Source organism: Balaenoptera borealis, assembly GCF_965194805.1.
Source record: "Balaenoptera borealis genome assembly, chromosome: 21".
Classification (NCBI taxonomy): Eukaryota; Metazoa; Chordata; class Mammalia; order Artiodactyla; family Balaenopteridae; genus Balaenoptera; species Balaenoptera borealis.
In genome coordinates this window covers 37,685,872-37,705,181 of record NC_138880.1, presented here as the reverse complement: position 1 = coordinate 37,705,181, position 19,310 = coordinate 37,685,872, and positions in this window count along the sequence as shown.

Below are 19,310 nucleotides of genomic sequence, written 5' to 3'. Positions count from 1 at the left end.
CGTACCCTAACCCGTACCCTAACCCTAACCCTAACCCTAACCCGTACCCTAACCCTAACCCTAACCCGTACCCTAACCCTAACCCGTACCCTAACCCTAACCCGTACCCTAACCCTAACCCGTACCCTAACCCTAACCCGTACCCTAACCCTAACCCTAATTGTCTAACCCTAACCCTAACCCTAACCCTAACCCTAACCCTAACCCCTAACCCTAACCCCTAACCCCAAACCCTAAACCCTAAACCCTAAACCCTAAACCCTAGCCCTAGCCCTCTAGCCCTAGCCCTAGCCCTCTAGCCCTAGCCCTAGCCCTCTAGCCCTAGACCTCTAGCCCTAGCCCTCTAGCCCTAGCCCTAGCCCTCTAGCCCTAGCCCTAGCCCTCTAGCCCTAGCCCTAGCCCTAGCCCTAACCCTCTAACCGTAGCCCTAGCCCTAGCCCTAACCCTAGCCCTAACCAAATTTAAACTACGTCGATGCTGACTCATCTCACAGAATGCCTTTTAAAGCTGTAATACTCAGATCCAGTATTATGTATAACCAGTCAAATTTATGAATACTTAAAGATCCAACAGCTTCAAGGCAAACTGGAATAGTAACAAATCACCTTAGTCAAAACTGTTTGTCACCACCAAATGAATTGCTTACCCAGTTTCCTAAAAACAGAGTTCATGATAATTCTGAATCCATTAACAATTTTAAATAAAAGACATGCTTAACTTGTTTAATAAGTAGTGATAAAGATAACCCAAGCCATATAATTTTGCTTCACTTTCTATTTCCTTTACCCAGTTATTACATAGTCTTATAATCCTTGTGGGTAAACACAAATGAGATGATATTAACAAAACATGTAAATTGAAGTAAAAGAGAATCTAAAATGCCTAAATATTTCAACAATGAATTGCACTTTCAATAACCTGAAACTCCAAGTATCAGAAAGCAGAAAGAACTACCATACAACTGTAAAAGTCAAATATTTATACAGGTGCCTTAAAAGCCACTGTTGGGTGCACACCATCATCATTGAAATTTACTATCTGTTAGGTAGTTTCAAATTCCAATAACTGGCTTGGAGCATGAAGTTTATGACAACACCTAATACATCTGGACTGACTGTGAACGAGTGATGCTTGCCATAACTTTCATCAGGCCAGCAACACACAGCCAGGCTACAGCAAGACAGGACCTCAGCACAGGTGCCTTTTCTCATTTCAAGAGGAAAACCTAAACTGATACCTTCATGGATAATATAATAATTGTTCCATAAATGTATAATGTCACTTGTGACTTTCTTATAATTGCTCTTTAATACCATTCATAAACAATATTCTTAGGATAAAAGTAACTGAGAACATAAAGTATGAAACTATTTCAGCTTCAAATTGAGAAAACGGAGAATGTTTAATAGGAGAAGCACGAGAGCCTCCCATCAAGCCTCTTAGATAGCCTCAACCACCAGAGGGCAGACAGCAGAAACAAGAAAAACTATAATCCTGCAGCCTCTGGAACAAAAACCACATTTACAGAAAGACAGACAAGATGAAAAGTCAGAGGGCTATATACCAGATGAAGGAACAAGTTAAAACCCCAGAAAAACAACTAAATGAAGTGGAGATAGGCAACCTTCCAGAAAAATAATTCAGAATAATGACAGTGAAGATGATCCAGGACCTCGGAATAAGAATGGAGACAAAAATCGAGAAGATGCAAGAAATGTTTAACAAAGACCTAGAAGAATTAAAGAACAAACAAACAGAGATGAACAATACAATAACTGAAATGAAAACTACACTAGAAGGAATCAATAGCAGAATAACTGAGGCAGAAGAACGGATAAGTGACCTGGAAGACAGAATGGTGGAATTCGCTGCTGAGGAACAGACTAAAGAAAAAAGAATGAAAAGAAATGAAGACAGCCTAAGAGACCTCTGGGACAACATTAAATGCAACAACATTCGCATCATAGCGGTCCCAAAAGGAGAAGAGAGAGAGAAAGGACCAGAGAAAATATTTGAAGAGATTACAGTCGAAAACTTCCCTAACATGGGAAAGGAAATAGCCACCCAAGTCCAGGAAGCGCAGCAAGTCCCGTACAGGATAAACCCAAGGAGAAACACGCCGAGACACATAGTAATCAAATTGGCAAAAATTAAAGACAAAGAAAAATTATTGAAAGCAGCAAGGGAAAAACGACAAATAACATACAAGGGAACTCCCATAAGGTTAACAGCTAATTTCTCAGCAGAAACTCTACAAGCCAGAAGAGAGTGGCATGATATACTTAAAGTGATGAAAGGGAAGAACCTACAACCAAGATTACTCTACCCAGCAAGGATCTCATTCAGATTTGATGGAGAAATCAAAAGCTTTACAGACAAGCAAAAGCTAAGAGAATTCAGCACCACCAAACCAGCTCCACCACAAATCCTAAAGGAACTTCTCTAAGTAGGAAACACAAGACAAGAAAAGCACCAACAAAAACAAACCCAAAACAATTAAGAAAATGGTCATAGGAAGACACATATTGATAATTAACTTAAACGTGAATGGATTAAATGCTCCAACTAAAAGACACAGGCTTGCTGAATGGATACAAAAACAAGAACCATATATATGCTGTCTACAAGAGACCCACTTCAGACCTAGGGACACATACAGACTGAAAGTGAGTGGATGGAAAAAGATATTCCAAGCAAATGGAAATCAAAAGAAAGCTGCTGTAGCTATACTCATATCAGATAAAATACTTTAAAATAAAGGATGTTACAAGAAACAAGGAAGGACACTACATAATGATCAAGGGATCAATCCAAGAGGAAGATATAACAATTATAAATATATATGCACCCAACATAGGAGCACCTCAATACATAAGGCAACTGCTAACAGCTATAAAAGAGGAAATTGACGGTAACACAATAATAGTGGGGGACTTTAACACCTCACTTACACCAATGGACAGATCATCCAAAATGAAAATAAATAAGGAAACAGAAGCTTTAAATGACACAATAGACCAGATAGATTTAATTGATATTTATAGGACATTCCATCCAAAAACAGCAGATTACACTTTCTTCTCAAGTGCACAGGGAACATTCTCCAGGATAGATCACATCTTGGGTCACAAATCAAGCCTCGGTAAATTTAAGAAAATTGAAATCATATCAAGCATCTTTTCTGACCACAACGCTATGAGATTACAAATGAATTACAGGGAAAAAAACGTAAAAAACACAAACACATGGAGGCTAAACAATACGTTACTAAATAACCAAGAGATCGCTGAAGAAATCAAAGAGGAAATCAAAAAATACCTAGAGACAAATGACAATGAAAACACAACGATCCAAAACCTATGGGATGCAGCAAAAGCAGTTCTAAGAGGGAAGTTCATAGCTATACAAGCCTACCTAAAGAAACAAGAAAAATCTCAAGTAAACAATCTAACCTTACACCTGAAGGAACTAGAGAAAGAAGAACAAACAAAACCCAGAGTTAGCAGAAGGAAAGAAATCATAAAGATCAGAGCAGAAATAAATGAAATAGAAACAAAGAAAACAATAGCAAAGATCAATAAAACTAAAAGCTGGTTCTTTGAGAAGATAAACAAAATTGATAAGCCATTAGCCAGACTCATCAAGAAAAAGAGGGAGAGGACTCAAATCAATAAAATTAGAAATGAAAACGGAGAAGTTACAGCAGACACCGCAGAAATACAAAGCATCCTAAGAGACTACTACAAGCAACTCTATGCCAATAAAATGGACAACCTGGAAGAAATGGACAAATTCTTAGGTATAACCTTCCAAGACTGAACCAGGAAGAAACAGAAAATATGAACAGACCAATCACAAGTAATGAAATTGAAACTGTGATTAAAAATCTTCCAACAAATAAAAGTCCAGGACCAGATGGCTTACAGGTGAATTCTATCAAACATTTAGAGAAGAGCTAACACCCATCCTTCTCAAACTCTTCCAAAAAATTGCACAGGAAGGAACACTCCCAAACTCATTCTACGAGGCCACCATCACCCTGATACCAAAACCAGACAAAGATACTACAAATAAAGAAAATTACAGACCAATATCACTGATGAACATAGATGCAAAAATCCTCAACAAAATACTAGCAAACAAAATCCAACAACACATTAAACGGATCATACACCACGATCAAGTGGCATTTATCCCAGGGATGCAAGGATTCTTAAATATATGCAAATCAATCAATGTGATACACCATATTAACAAATTGAAGAATAAAAACCATATGATCATCTCAATAGATGCAGAAAAAGCTTTTGACAAAATTCAACACCCATTTATGATAAAAACTCTCCAGAAAGTGGGCATAGAGGGAACCTACCTAAACATAATAAAGGCCATATACATCAAGCCCACAGCAAACATCATTCTCAACGGTGAAAAACTGGAAGCATTTCCTCTAAGATCAAGAACGAGACAAGGATGTCCACTCTCACCACTATTATTCAACATAGTTTTGGAAGTCCTAGCCACGGCAATCAGAGAAGAAAAAGAAATAAAAGGAATACAAATTGGAAAAGAAGAAGTAAAATTGTCACTGTTTGCACATGACATGATACTATATATAGAGAATCCTAAAAATGCCACCAAAAAACTACTAGAGCTAATCAATGAATTTGGTAAACTTGCAGGATACAAAATTAATGCACAGAAATCTCTTGCATTCCTATACACTAATGATGAAAAATATGAAAGAGAAATTATGGAAACACTCCTATTTACCATTGCAACAAAAAGAATAAAATACCTAGGAATAAACCTACCTAGGGAGACAAAAGACCTGTATGCAGAAAACTATAAGACACTGATGAAAGAAATTAAAGATGATACCAACAGATGGAGAGATATACCATGTTCTTGGATTGGAAAAATCAGTATTGTGAAAATGACTATACTACCCAAAGCAATCTACAGATTCAACGCAATCCCTATCAAATTACCAATGGCATTTTTTAAGGAACTAGGACAAATCATCTTAAGATTTGTATGGAGACACAAAAGACCCCGAATAGCCAAAGCAGTCTTGAGGGAAAGAAACGGAGCTGGAGGAATCAGACTCCCTGACTTCAGACTATACTACAAAGCTACAGTAATCAGGACAATATGGTACTGGCACAAAAACAGAAACATAGATCAATGGAACAAGATAGAAAGCCCAGAGATAAACCCACGCACCTATGGTCAACTAATCTATGACAAAGGAGGCAAAGATATACAAAGAAGAAAACACAGTCTCTTCAATAAGTGGTGCTGGGAAAACTGGACAGCTACATGTAAAAGGATTAAATTAGAACACTCCCTAACACCATACACAAAAATAAACTCAAAATGGATTCGAGACCTAAATGTAAGACCAGACACTATAAAACTCTTAGAGTAAAACATAGGAAGAACACTCTTTGACATAAATCACAGCAAGATCTTTTTTGATCCACCTCCTAGAGTAATGGAAATAAAAACAAAAATAAACAAATGGGACCTAATGAAACTTCAAAGCTTTTGCACAGCAAAGGAAACCATAAACAAGACGCAAAAACAACCCTCAGAATGGGAGAAAATATTTGCAAACGAATCAACGGACAAAGGATTAATCTCCAAAATATATAAACAGCTCATTCAGCTCAATATTACAGAAACAAACAACCCAATCCAAAAATGGGCAGAAGACCTAAATAGACATTTCTCCAAAGAAGATATACAGATGGCCAAGAAGCACATGAAAAGCTGCTCAACATGACTAATTATTAGAGAAATGCAAATCAAAACTACAGTGAGGTTTCACCTCACACCAGTTAGAATGGGCATCATCAGAAAATCTACAAACAACAAATGCTGGAGAGGGTGTGGAGAAAAGGGAACCCTCCTGCACTGTTGGTGGGAATGTAAATTGATACAGCCACTATGGAGAACGGTATGGAGGTTCCTTAAAAAACTAAAAATAGAACTACCATATGATCTAGCAATCCCACTACTGGGCGTATACCCAGAGAAAATGATAATTCAAAAAGAGTCATGTACCACAATGTTCATTGCAGCACTATTTACAATAGCCAGGTCATGGAACCAACCAACCTAAATGCCCATCGACAGACAAATGAATAAAGAAGTTGTGGTACATATATACAATGGAATATTACTCAGGCATAAAAAGGAACGAAATTGAGTCATTTGTTGAGACGTGAATCGATCTAGAGACTGTCATACAGAGTGAAGTAAGTCAGAAAGAGAAAAACAAATATCGTATATTAACACATGTATGTGGAACCTAGAGAAATGGTACGGATGAGCCGGTTTGCAGGGCAGAAGTTGAGACACAGATGTATAGAACAGACATATGGACACCAAGGGGGGGAAACTGTGGTGGGGTGGGGATGGTGGTGTGCTGAATTGGGCAATTGGGATTGACATGTATACACTGATGTGTATAAAATTGATGACTAATAAGAACCTGCAGTATAAAAAAACAAACAAAACAATACTAAACTTTCATTGGGTTATTTGTATGGAAATATGTTAATGTAAATGTTTCAGACATTACATGAAATTTCTAAAAATCTTATATGTTCTGGTATAATGTTATAAGTCATAATTCTAGTTATTACTTTAAAATGTGTATCTCAGAAATAACTAAATTTCCTTGTCAATTGCATTATTATGAACTTCCATCAAATCTTTAACCATGGTCATCTTTAAGTCTTTTGTCATTTACAGACACTTCTGGGTGTACTCTGATGCTTTTGCAAATATGTTCCTATAAAAGGGTTTCATCTTCAAGGAATTCATGGAAAAGACTCTGACAAGTACAGGTTTCTGGTAACTGACTGTACTGCTGAACTGAATGAATAAGCATTTTCAGAACGCTAATGAAAAACTGATGAACTCATAAAAGTGCTAACAAAAGATCAAGATGAAAAAATAAAATTAATTACATGGGACTGAAAAAAAAAATGGGAGAAGCACCTAAAAAGGTTATAAAACCCCTAAGGCCACATTCCATAAAAAGGTGGAAAGAAATTTCAGAAATGATAAACATCCAAAATTTGGAATTATCCCTAATGGTATACTATTTAAATTTATAAATAGGAATACCTCCTTAATAGTTTACCAATTTACAGTTAGGAATATCTCCTCTTATTCTTCTAATAATTCTAACTATAAGAAATTTTCCTTTTCAGGGTAAAAGAAAAATGGAAAAGAGAAACAACATTTGTGAACATTCAGCTAAACTTCAATTCCTGAACCCCTTAGCTGATGATATTGTTATGTTTCTCCTCTTCACTTCTGAGCAGGAATAAAAATTATGTTGAAAACTACAAGAAACCACGCTAAGCTCAAGTCAGCGTTCCTCAATAACCAAGGTTCGGTTCCACTGTTCATTTTACCACTTCTTACTTCAACACAGCATCTACCTTTTCAAGATCTGAGAGTCAGTTCAAGTTTTCAGGTGAAGATAAACACTAAGCAGTAAACCCCCAAACAAGCGTCTCTAAACTCTGGGGGCCAAAGTCAGATACACCCACCACCAGGGCCCAGCGAGGAAGGGTGCGCGGGACCCCCTCAGGCCCAGGGCCTCCGGCCCGACCATGGCGCGCCTCGTCAAGCACGTGCAGGCAAGGCTGGGAGCCAAGGACGGCCAGAGAGATGCCACAGGTGGCCTGGACGGCTGGCTGGCCCCGCCTGGCACTTAGGCCTCCTCCTCCGGGCGGCCCAGAGCCTGGCCCCGCCTCCCAGGCCGAATGGACCCTCCAGCCTCAAGCTGGAAAACTTCAGGCGGAGGCGAGCTCAGAGCAGGGCTCAGGGGGCCCCGCTGGGTCCGTGAACTGCACACTGTGACCGCCCAGGGCGTCAATTCCACACTTCCCTCTGCGCCCAGAGTGTCTAAAGGTCCCGGGGCCGTCGCAGAGCCGGTGGCCAAGAGGGCTCTGGAAGGGGCGGCTGCAACCGGCCCCCTCCAGGGCGCCTGGCCGGCTGACGCAGCCCCGGCTCGGGCAGACGGTCCCGCGCCTCCTTCCCGGGACCCCTCCCGGCCCCCCGCGCCTCGGGCACCGCCGCTCGGCCAGGTCTCCCGGACAACAGCCGCCGCCGCGCTTCCGAGGCGGGTCCCCGCGCCCACCCGCGGCCCGGCAGCCCACCTGTCCCGGGGGTCGATCCAGCTGGTCCTCCGGGTGTTGTGGTCGATGTAGAAGACTTTGCGTCGTAGTCCCCGACCTCCTCCCAGCCCCGGGGTAGCGGCAGCTGCCCGCTCCCGGCCCTCCTAGGCATGGTCGGCGGCCTCGCCGGCGAGCGGCGCCTCCATAGGGACCGGGCGCGGGACGCGGCGGGAACGCGACTGCCCGGCCCGACCCGGGCGCCAGCGAGGGGCTGCAGGGCGCGGCGGGGGCGCCTCAGGAAACCCTGCTCTCGGCCCCGCCGGGATCGCTCCACCATGTCTGCGTCGGACCAGGCGAGCGAACCCTCCTCCCTCCTCCTCCTTCCCCCCCACCTCCCCGTCCCCCTGTGGCCCCCGAGGGTCGCGGCGCCCAGACTGCGCAAGCCGCCGCCGTCGGCGCACGGATCCGGGAAGCTCCGCGAGGCGGCGGCGGCGGCGGCGGCGGCGGCGGCGGCGGCGGCGGCGGGTCTCCTCATTTGCGTGCGATTAGCATGCGCCCCGCCCCCACCCCCGCCCGTTCCTCCCCGCGCTCGGCTCGTCCGCACGCCGGTTCCTGGGCGCCAAGTTCCGCGGCTCCGGCGGCCCGCTGCGCCAGCCGGAACGGCGCCCGAGTCAGGGGCGGGAGGGAGCCGCGGGCCAGGTGGGAGGGAAACGGAGAAGGGGTGCGCTGCTCGCTGCTTCCCCGCGACCGCAGATACCTCCGTATGGCCGAGCACTTGGGGTCTTGGAGTTTCGGGACGGGAAAGGCGGCTGAAGTCTCCGCAGCGCTCTCCACCGCCTTCCGACTTCTAGGGAAAGCACAGGACTTTCGAGAGGAAAGGGGTGGGGAGGCTCTCTTCGGAAGACAAGGTCCCAGCAAACCGAGGAGGCACAAAGGCTCCCCCGCGCCCCTCGGACCCCGGGGCGTTCCGGGCGGTGGGAGAGTGTGAAAAGCAGAGCCGGCGCTCGAAAGCGCGTCAGTGGCGCGTCCGGGCCGGTGTCGCCCCCGGGGCCTCTGCCTCGCGGCGGAAAGCGAAGGCGGATCCCGCGGTCCGAGGGCGCCGCGACACGCCTGCCCCGTTGCCCCGCTGTTGGCGGGGAAGCTCGGGCCAGACCCGGAGAAGCCACTGCACCCCTCCCCCCGCCCCAGCCGCAGCCGTCGTCGTCGTCCGCCGCGCGCGGGCCTGGGGCGCTCCACCCGGGGGCCCCGCGCTGGACGTGCACGCGCCCGGCAGCCAGCCCCGTCCGCCCGCCCGCGCCGCGGGAAGTGCTGCTCCCGGAGAACCGGCGAGGCCCAGAAGGTGTGGGCGAGCCCGCTGGCGGGAGAACGCGGCGGCCAGGCTTTCCTCGCCCCTGCATGTGTCCGGGGAGGAACGTGGACCTTCTCTCCTTCCACGAGTATTTATTTATTCAGCAGCTACTACGCCCCGGTCGGCCATGAGGAGGGTCCGGACGTCGGGCTCAAGGCTGGACGGTGCCCCGAGCCGCAGGCCTGGCAGGGCCCGGACGCACGGCATTTGTGCCCCCAGCGCCTCGGTCTGGGAGGTAGCCTCCCAGTCCCCAGACTCCTCTCCAGCCAGGTCTGCACCACCGTCCCCCATTCACATTCTTCTGCGTTACTAAGCAGCTGCTTTTAGAGTAAAAAAAAGAAAGAAAGAAAACCGAAGCAAGAGCCGGAGATCACTCACCTCTTGGTGTGAATTCGCTCAATCCTGCCGCCTAATTTGTAGATATAAATTGATAGAATTAAATTGATATAATAAATATTATTTAATATACAGTCCATATCCACATTTCCCCAATTACCCTAAAGCGTCCGTTACAGCTGTTTGTTTTTTAAACAGGATGCCGTCAAGGACACCACGTGGCACTTAATTGTCCTCTCTCTTTAGTCTCCTCCAATCTTGAACATCCCCCTGCTTTTTACTTTTTAAAAATCTTTCATGACAATGATGAAGAGTCTAGACTGGCAGTTTTGCAAAATATCGCACAATCTGGGTTTAGACGATTTCCTCAAGATTCAGATGAAAATTCTTGTCCAGAAAACTCCATGCTTAGGTTTATACTTCCCACCTCATCACATCAGGAGGCCTGTGATGTCAGTTTTGTCCCGTCGTTGGTCCCATGCACCATTGAATCATGCAGAGTGGCATCTGACAGGTGTATCTGATACCACTGCAAAGGCCTCTTTTCTCCTCGGTACTAATAACTATCTGTGGGGTGATACTTTGAGACTATATGAATAACCTTTTCCCAGACAAATCTTTCACCCACTGGATCTGGCATTTATTCAAGAGCCATGCTTACATACATCAATTATTACATTGATAGTTCCAAAATGGTAGGTTATTTCCTTACATCAGCCAGCATTTTTATGTGAAGAACTTTCCTTATCTCTTTCTGCCATGATTGTTATTTTTTTATCACTAGAGACCCATGGACTATATTTTATTCAGTGTGTTATAATCCATTCCACCATTTTTTATTGTGGTAAAATAAATGTAATACCTACCATTTTAATCATCTTTAAGTGTGCAGTTTAGGGGCCTTAAGTACATTCACACTGCTCTGCAACCATCGCCACCATCCGTCTCCAGGACTCCATCTTCCCCACGTGAACTCTGTCCCCATCAAACACTAAGTCCCCAGGCTCCCCTCCCCCCCGTTCCTGGCGACTACACCATCTTTTTTTTTTATGCTCAAATTGTCTTAGATTTGGCTGATGGGAGCTCCTTCATTCTATTTCCTGTGTCCTCTGACATGTCCCCATCATTCTTTTTTTTTTAAATAAATTTATTTATTTATTTATTTATTGTTGGCTGTGTTGGGTCTTTGTTGCTGCGTGCAGGCTTTCTCTAGTTGCGGCGAGCAGGGGCTATTCTTTGTTGCGGTGCGCGGGCTTCTCATTGCGGTGGCTTCTCTTGTTGCGGAGCACGGGCCGTAGGCGCTCGGGCTTCAGTAGCTGTGGTGCATGGGCTCAGTAGTTGTGGCTCACGGGCTCTAGAGCGCAGGCTCAGTAATTGTGGCGCACGGGCTTAGTTGCTCCGCGGCATGTGGGATCTTCCCGGACCAGGGCTTGAACCCATGTCCCCTGCATTGGCAGGCAGATTCTTAACCACTGCGCCACCAGGGAAGTCCCATATCCCCATCATCCTTTGAGCATTTCCTTGTTTTCTGGCACAAGAAGATTTTCCAGGCTCCCTTTAACCCTTTCCCTGTTCCAGAGCTTGACTCAGCCATTTCTCCAAGGACCCCAGGTCCTTTCAGTGGGCAGTGAATGGTATTTAGAAACTAACATCTGGGCATCTAGGTGAGCTCACTGATACTGGAGGGTCACCCAGGCCCTCTTAGTAGATACATTTACACACTTATCTATTTCTCTGTCAAAAACCACGAGTTCATATGACTTCCTTCAGTTCAAACTCAACATCGCAGCATTCACTCCAGTTTTGTTTCCTTTCTGTGTTTGTAACTCCCTTCTCGAACAGAAAGAAAACTGACTCTCCTTCTCCTCAATGTATTTATGTATTTAATCGATACGCCTGAATGTTACCAGCCTCCCAAGGCTGCCACTATGCCTTCCCCGATGATACCGCCCCCCAACCCACCCCCGTGGCCTGCACACCTCACGTTCGGCCCACGCCCTCCCAGAAGCCTCTCCTACCCTCTGTGGGCTCCCGCACCCAGTGCTGGGCCACTCTGCTGTGCAGGAGCCCTCCTCACCCCACTCAAGCTCCCACACCCCACACCAGGGCACCCGACCCTCTCAAACGACTCATCTGCTCTGGCTCTGACACCCCACGCTGGGCGGCACCTCCACGAGGACACCATCTCTGTGCTGCTTGTTTTACTGCCCTTCCAAGCACACACTTTTCTTACCCTTCTTAGGAAGTCCCACATCCCATACCAGGGAGACTGCCCCTCTGCTTGGATGTCCCCCCCGCTAGGGCTCTGACTCTCACACTCGTAAGGGCAGCATTTCTCACAACTTCAGTAGAACCTTGTTAACCTCTCGGTAACCTTGTTAAAAATGCAGATTGCTGGGTCCCACTCCCAGAGATTATGATTCACTCAACTGAAATGAGATGGTGAGATCCACATCCTCAGCAGGTGCTTCTGATGCAAGTGGTCTGGGTGACAATTTAAGAAATTCTGTTTTCATCTGGAATTATAGCATCACAAGATAAGCACATTTAATATTTTGACAAGTATTGCCAAACTGCTGACTTGAAAAGCTGTACCACGTTGTGATTCCACTGGCCGGGCATAGCAGTGCACTGTCCCAAACCTTTCAGCGTACCCCTCTAACGGGAGGTGCTTCACGAACATTGGGTGGGTGGGTGGAAAGGGGGATCCTCTTCCCTGGGCCTCAGTTTCCTTATAAAATCAGGATCTTGGATTAAATCAGTGCTTCCAAACTTTCCTGATGATGAACATCCCTTGGAAGTCTTGTTAAAAATTCAGATTTGCAGGATCAGGTCTACTGCATCAGACTCTCTAGGGGAAGGGAGTGGGAATCTGTGTGTTTAACAAGAATCCCGAGCTTCTCTTGAATAACTTCCACGTTACTCCTTTGACTAAGTGAGTTTTGTAAATATTGCTCTGATCGACTTTGAATGTTCCCTCTGGTTCTATAATATTTTAATTTCACCTGACTGTACAAGACCTTGTTTAATTATGTACCAATAGCCGTGAACTTTAGAGGAAAAAGTACAGGCTGTCTGCAAAGCAGCTATAATGCTCAAATAAGATATATGTGGATGATAAATTCAAGACATGTCTTTTATATCTTTGTGAAGGCTAAATATTTCAGATATTTTTACATTTTTAAAGAAACTGCCACTGCAAAGATTTAAAATATTCCTAAGATGTCAAGGTGGCATACTAATACTCCTGTGCTGCTTTCTCAGTGGGAATATTAAAGAGATGGACTACTACATAATAAAGTAAAAACTTCAGACCCAAAGGAAGATCAGACTTCAAGTAAAAAAAAAGTTTTGAAGTTCTCAAGTTTCTCAGTGAAAAGGAAATAAGTCCAGTTGAAAACAATAATAATGATAAAAGGGGATTGAAAGTAGATCTTATGACACCACGCTAAAGGAATGATCTGTAATTTGGAGAACTTATGGTTAAAGAGGTTGCTGCATAGGAATGCATTGATTCATCTAGAACAAATATTAAACTGAAGATTTTCCATATTGAAGTGATTTTATATATTATATTGATTTATGAATCATATTTACAAACACTCTTATAATTAGAAGTCATCAGTTCACTGTTGGCTATTGGATATTTTGGTCAAATACATCTTCTGGTACAGACTTTTTTTAAAAAGTTAATTATTGGGACTTCCCTGGTGGCGCAGTGGTTAAGAATATGCCTGCCAATGCAGGGGACACGGGTTCGAACCCTGGTCCAGGAAGATCCCACATGCTGTGGAGCAACTAAGCCCGTGGGCCACAACTACTAAGCCTGCTCTCCAGAGCCTGCGAGCCACAGCTACTGAGCCCACACGCCACAACTACTGAAGACCCCACACCTACAGCCCATGCTCCACAACAAGAGAAGCCACTGCAATGAGAAGCCCACGCACTGCAAGGAAGAGTAGACCCCGCTCGCTGCAAATAGAGAAAGCCCCCGTGCAGCAACAAAGACCCAGCGCAGCCAAAAATTAAAAAAAAAAAATTATTGAGCACTTACCATGGGCCACTGTCCTAAGTGCTTTGCTTCTGTAAACTCATTTTCTCTTCCATCAACTCTATGGAGTATGTACTTTCATGACTCCTTTTTGAGAGGAGAGGAAACTGAGGCACAGATCACTTAACTTGTTTGCCCACCGACACATGGCTACTAAGTGATGAAGCTGGAACCCAAACCCAAGGGGACTGACTTTGGGACCTGGGTTCTTGGCCACATCACTGCAGAGTGGTGGTTAGTGTGGACAATTGTTATGAAGAGCACATTGCTTCTTTACTTTCTGCCTTCATTAAATATTGAGTCATTATTATTAGCAAACGTTTAGGTAGACCCAAGCCAGGTTTCTCACTGTCCAAAAAAAAAAAAAGTTACAAATAAGCAAGGGGGAAATCTAGAATGAACCCTGTGGTACTAGAATAGTGTTGGAGACATCAGTATGAACTCATGTTTTCATGTTTAGTTTAATATAGGTAGATAGGTAAGTAGATAGATAGATAGATAGTTAGAAATATGAGTGTATCCATGGGTTTATCTACACACACGTATTTCCTGGCTTGTATCATTAGAGAACCTAGAAACAATGGCACTTCAGTAGCAAGAACTTGCTACTAAGGATGAAGTACCAAGGACAAGCATCCACAACTTGGTTTCTAACACCATTTTCCAATAAGAGGAACCAATGATCCTTGGAGAAGTGCCTGATTCTAGGGAGAGAGCAGGGAAAATACAAGATGTGCCTGGAGCATCTTGTAGTACAAGAAAGTAAAGAAGTTCCCAGAGAGCAAAACAATGGGATATATCAAAGGCACATAGGAGCCAACTGTTATGATTGTATTTTCTTAGATTCTGTATTTGTCCCCTTTACATTCAATCATCACAGGGCCAAAAAAACAGCCAAAGTTGTTTTCATCTCCCCTATGATCCAGCGTTTGTGGGTGTGTGAAAATCGTATAACAAACCCTCCAACCAATCCCAGATCCATATCCCCCACCACCTCCTTTATTTAACTCTCACACACCAAGCCAATATTTCCCCAGCTCTATATCAACCCAGGGCCAGGTACCAGACAACCAGGGGCAGCCCCTATGTTTCAAAGCCCATGTTAGAATGATTCAGGCTAATCCTAAGCTCTGCCTTTGCCAGGGAAACCCCAGTAAATTCTGTGGCCTGTGCTCTCCCCATGCTCCTGCTTCTGCCCTGACCAAACCTGGTGCTTCCCCGTGTGGCCTCGTGTGCTGTAGTGTGTTCCCTTCTTTCGGAAAATGTAAGTAACAAATTCTTTCAATGGCATTAGCCTCTCCGTGTATACTTAGTCACCTCCATTAGTTAAAATCCCACAGGTATATTTTAACACAATTGGCGCAATGAGCAGGGTGACTCAGTGTTCTGTAGAGGGACATGCCTCTAGATGGCTCTTGGCTTGCTAACTGGATTCACACAAGAGCGAGTTCTGCCTGGGAAGACATGCTGGCTGCTGGTGTCCACGTGCTTTAGCTGTCACCGCTTTATGCTGTGTCTGCTGTATGCCGTGGTATTCCAACCTAGACTGTAAGACGACCTCAAAGGCACACACCTTTGCAATCAACCTCATTAGTCTTAGGTGCTGAAGTCTAGGTTGGCAGTTGCCCTAATTCCCTAGCTGGTGCCTTACACTGGACAGCTTGGTCCACTGGGCCAAACCTGGTTCCCCCCATTCAATAAACATAGGTTCCAGGCAGTGACCCCAGGCTGATTAGGATAAGGCAAAAACTCCCCGACAAAAGGAGCAAGGAAAGGCTTCCTCCAATGAGACTGTGTTGGGGGCAAGTCTGTCCACCCTACCCAACAGCCTTGAAGACGGCCGTGGGCAATCAGCCTCCCTGCTGGTGTCCCCCTCCCTTCAGTGATTCACCACATTGGCAGCCCTTCTAGGGGGTATCTTTATGGAGATATCTCTAAATGTGCAAAGACCATCATTGCCTTTTACAGGAGGTTGGTTGGTCTACCTATACGGGAGGAGGCTGCACTGTTTGCTATCTTGAGATTTCTTCCAGATCTATGATTCCAACTTGATAGGAATTTTATTTAATTCAATTCACACAACGTTAGCTAGTAATCTATGAATGCCAAGAAATATATGTCATATGGACTATTTGAAATATTGTATATTTCATAGGTAACAACCTTTATTGTATGATACAACCAAACCCCATGAAATAACATTTTTAGTACAAACAAGAATGATTACTGTAAAGCAATTATACTCCAATAAAGATGTTATTTAAAAAAAAAAAAAGAATGATTAGAATTTTTTTAAACACCAGACAAAAATCTTTAAGTAGTACTCATTCTAAATAATTTTGCTTGCTTTTCCAGTTTATGTGGACTGATTATGCCCTTCAAACATCCAGTATTCTTGAATCGCTGTTTTGTGCTAGACACTGAACTGGGGGGTTAAACGCTCAAAGAAATAGTATTCTAGAGACGAAATACAATACATTATTTAAGATATATAAAGGAGGTGCACATAAAGCCTGTTTCAATACGTAAGGCAACACTTCTGTGCCCAATCCTTGGCTAAAAGTTTTTGTTTGTTTAACACTGTATGCCATAAATCACAGCAAGATCTTTTTTGACCCACCTCCTACAGAAATGGAAATAAAAACAAAAATAAACAAATGGGGCCTAATGAAACTTCAAAGCTTTTGCACAACAAAGGAAACCATAAACAAGACGAAAAGACAACCCTCAGAATGGGAGAAAATATTTGCAAACGAAGCAACGGACAAAGGATTAATCTCCAAAATATACAAGCAGCTCATGCAGCTCAATATCAAAAGAACAAACAACCCAATCCAAAAATGGGCAGAAGACCTAAATAGACATTTCTCCAAAGAAGATATACAGATTGCCAACAAACACATGAAAGGATGCTCAACACCACTAATCATTAGAGAAATGCAAATCAAAACTACAATGAGGTATCACCTCACACCGGTCAGAATGGCCATCATCAAAAAATCTACAAACAATAAATGCTGGAGAGGGTGTGGAAGAAAGGGAACCCTCTTGCACTGTTGGTGGGAATGTAAATTGATACAGCCACTATGGAGAACAGTATGCAGGTTCCTTAAAAACCGAAAAATGGAACTACCATACGACCCAGCAATCCCACTACTGGGCATATACCCTGAGAAAACCATCATTCAAAAACAGTCATGTACCAAAATGTTCATTGCAGCTCTGTTTACAATAGCCAGGACATGGAAGCAACCTAAGTGTCCATCAACAGATGAATGCATAAAGAAGATGTGGCACATATATACAATGGAATATTACTCAGCCATAAAAAGAAACAAAACTCAGTTATTTGTAGTGAGGTGGATAGACCTAGAGACTGTCATACAGAGTGAAGTAAGTCAGAAAAACAAATACCATATGCTAACACATATATACGGAATCTAAAAAAAAAAAATTGTTCTGAAGACCCTAGGGGCAGGACAGGAATAAAGACGCAGACATAGAGAATGGACTTGAGGACACGGGGACGGGGAAGGGTAAGCTGGGATGAAGTGACAGAGTGGCATGGACATATGTACACTACCAAATGTAAAATAGATAGCTAGTGGGAAGCAGCCGCATAGCACAGGGAGATCAGCTCGGTGCTCTTCGACCACCTAGAAGGGTAGGGTAGGGAGGGTGGGAGGGAGATGCAAGAGGTAGGGGATATGGGGATATATGTATACGTATAGCTGATTCACTTTGTTATGCAGCAGAAACTAACACAACAATGTAAAGCAATTATACTCCAATAAAGATGCTAAAAAAAAAAGATTAGCTGATTTAAAATTGTGATGCTAGGAGATGGACTAAGTTAAGGTTACGTTTTAGATGGCCAAAGCTTTCTACTAATGTTTTTTTATTTTTTCCATTATAAAGATTCTTTTAGTCAAAAAAAAAAAAGTTCAGTATGATGTAGAGGAAATAAAGTCCAACCGTTCACACAGCCAAATAGCAGATGAAACAGACGGACTCTGAGCTGCCATAAAGCCCAGAAAATTCTCCTGACTCTCTTGGCTCTTATTTTGTAACTGGCATGAAAACTCCATTTCTCTGCCATTGTGGTTGTAAGTTGCACAGCCTTCTGCTTTTTCACTCTTAATATATTGACTCTTCAAAGTTTATATCATGGATAATAGAATAATAATTTATAAAGCATTTACTTAAAAATAAATATGGGAGATGGAGCTCCATGAAACGAATTTGGCCTCAGTGCCCAGAGAAATGTCATGTTGAGAATTTCTTGACTTAAATATTCAGTACAGCCCATAATAGCTGAACCTCCTGGTGGACTTCTATTTAACTCTGTGAAGGCCGAACAATGTATCACAGGGCCAGTATTGGTTCACATTGAACTGTAGAAAGGTTGTCTGTACTACCGTGATTTTGTACACGAATATACACAAAGCAATATACACGTGTGTTTGCAAACACGCAGCTAAAAGTCATGGTCATCTGATCACTGTTGGCTTCTAAACAGTCTGGCCGGTCTTTGGTTTTTGAGTTAAACAGCTACAAAGTTCACTCCTATGTTTTGCTCTGGTTTCTCAATGCAAAAAAAAAAAAAAAGTGTGTTGACAAGTGACAACAAAAAGTGTGTTGAGAAAGGGGGCTTTTCTTTTCAGCAGAGAGCACCCTTGGCCTCTTTTGAAAAGTCCAAGGTGCAAGCTGGAAGACTCTCCCTATAAACAGGTGAAGCAAGCTTCTGCCTATTTGATTAAGTCCTGTTCTTGGCTCCATTCAAGGATTCCTGGGGTGTGACTGCCTTTGCTACCCTGGCTTCATTAAGAATCGGTCACTCCCCTGGCTGTAAGTCTCTGAAAGTGTCCAGGAGGAGGAGCAGGAGGGGTGACACTGGTGTATGGAAAGTTACACCCAGAGAGTTTGACTGTTGTTTCAAAATCTGCTGTCTTGTCCCTTCTTACTTCTTTCTCTTTCCGTGAACATGGAGATAACGGACATGTGCGTAAATACAGAGGCACATGTGTGTATTCCTTTTTCTCTTCTTTTTCTGACTGTGTTTTGTGTGTGTGTGTGTGTGTGTACATATGCCCAGCAGCTTCTCCTAGGACCACCAGATGAAGCTACAGTAGCCCTGGGGAAAAGCCTGAATGTTGGAGGTCAGGAAGATCTTGGCTGCATCACATATTAGCTAGGTGACCCTAACAACCACTTTACTTTGAGCTCAAATTTTCTTACTTGTTACGTGGGGACACAAGCCCGCACATCAGCAACCTGTAGGGAGCATTGAGACAACAGGGCAGCACCATTGAGTTGGCTCACTTTTTCTTCTCCTTCTCCCTCTTCTGGCCTCTAACAGTCTTGTCTCTCTTTGCCATCCCTCCGCATTTAACTCCTTACCCCAAAAAGTAATTTGCATTACCTTGGAAAGAAA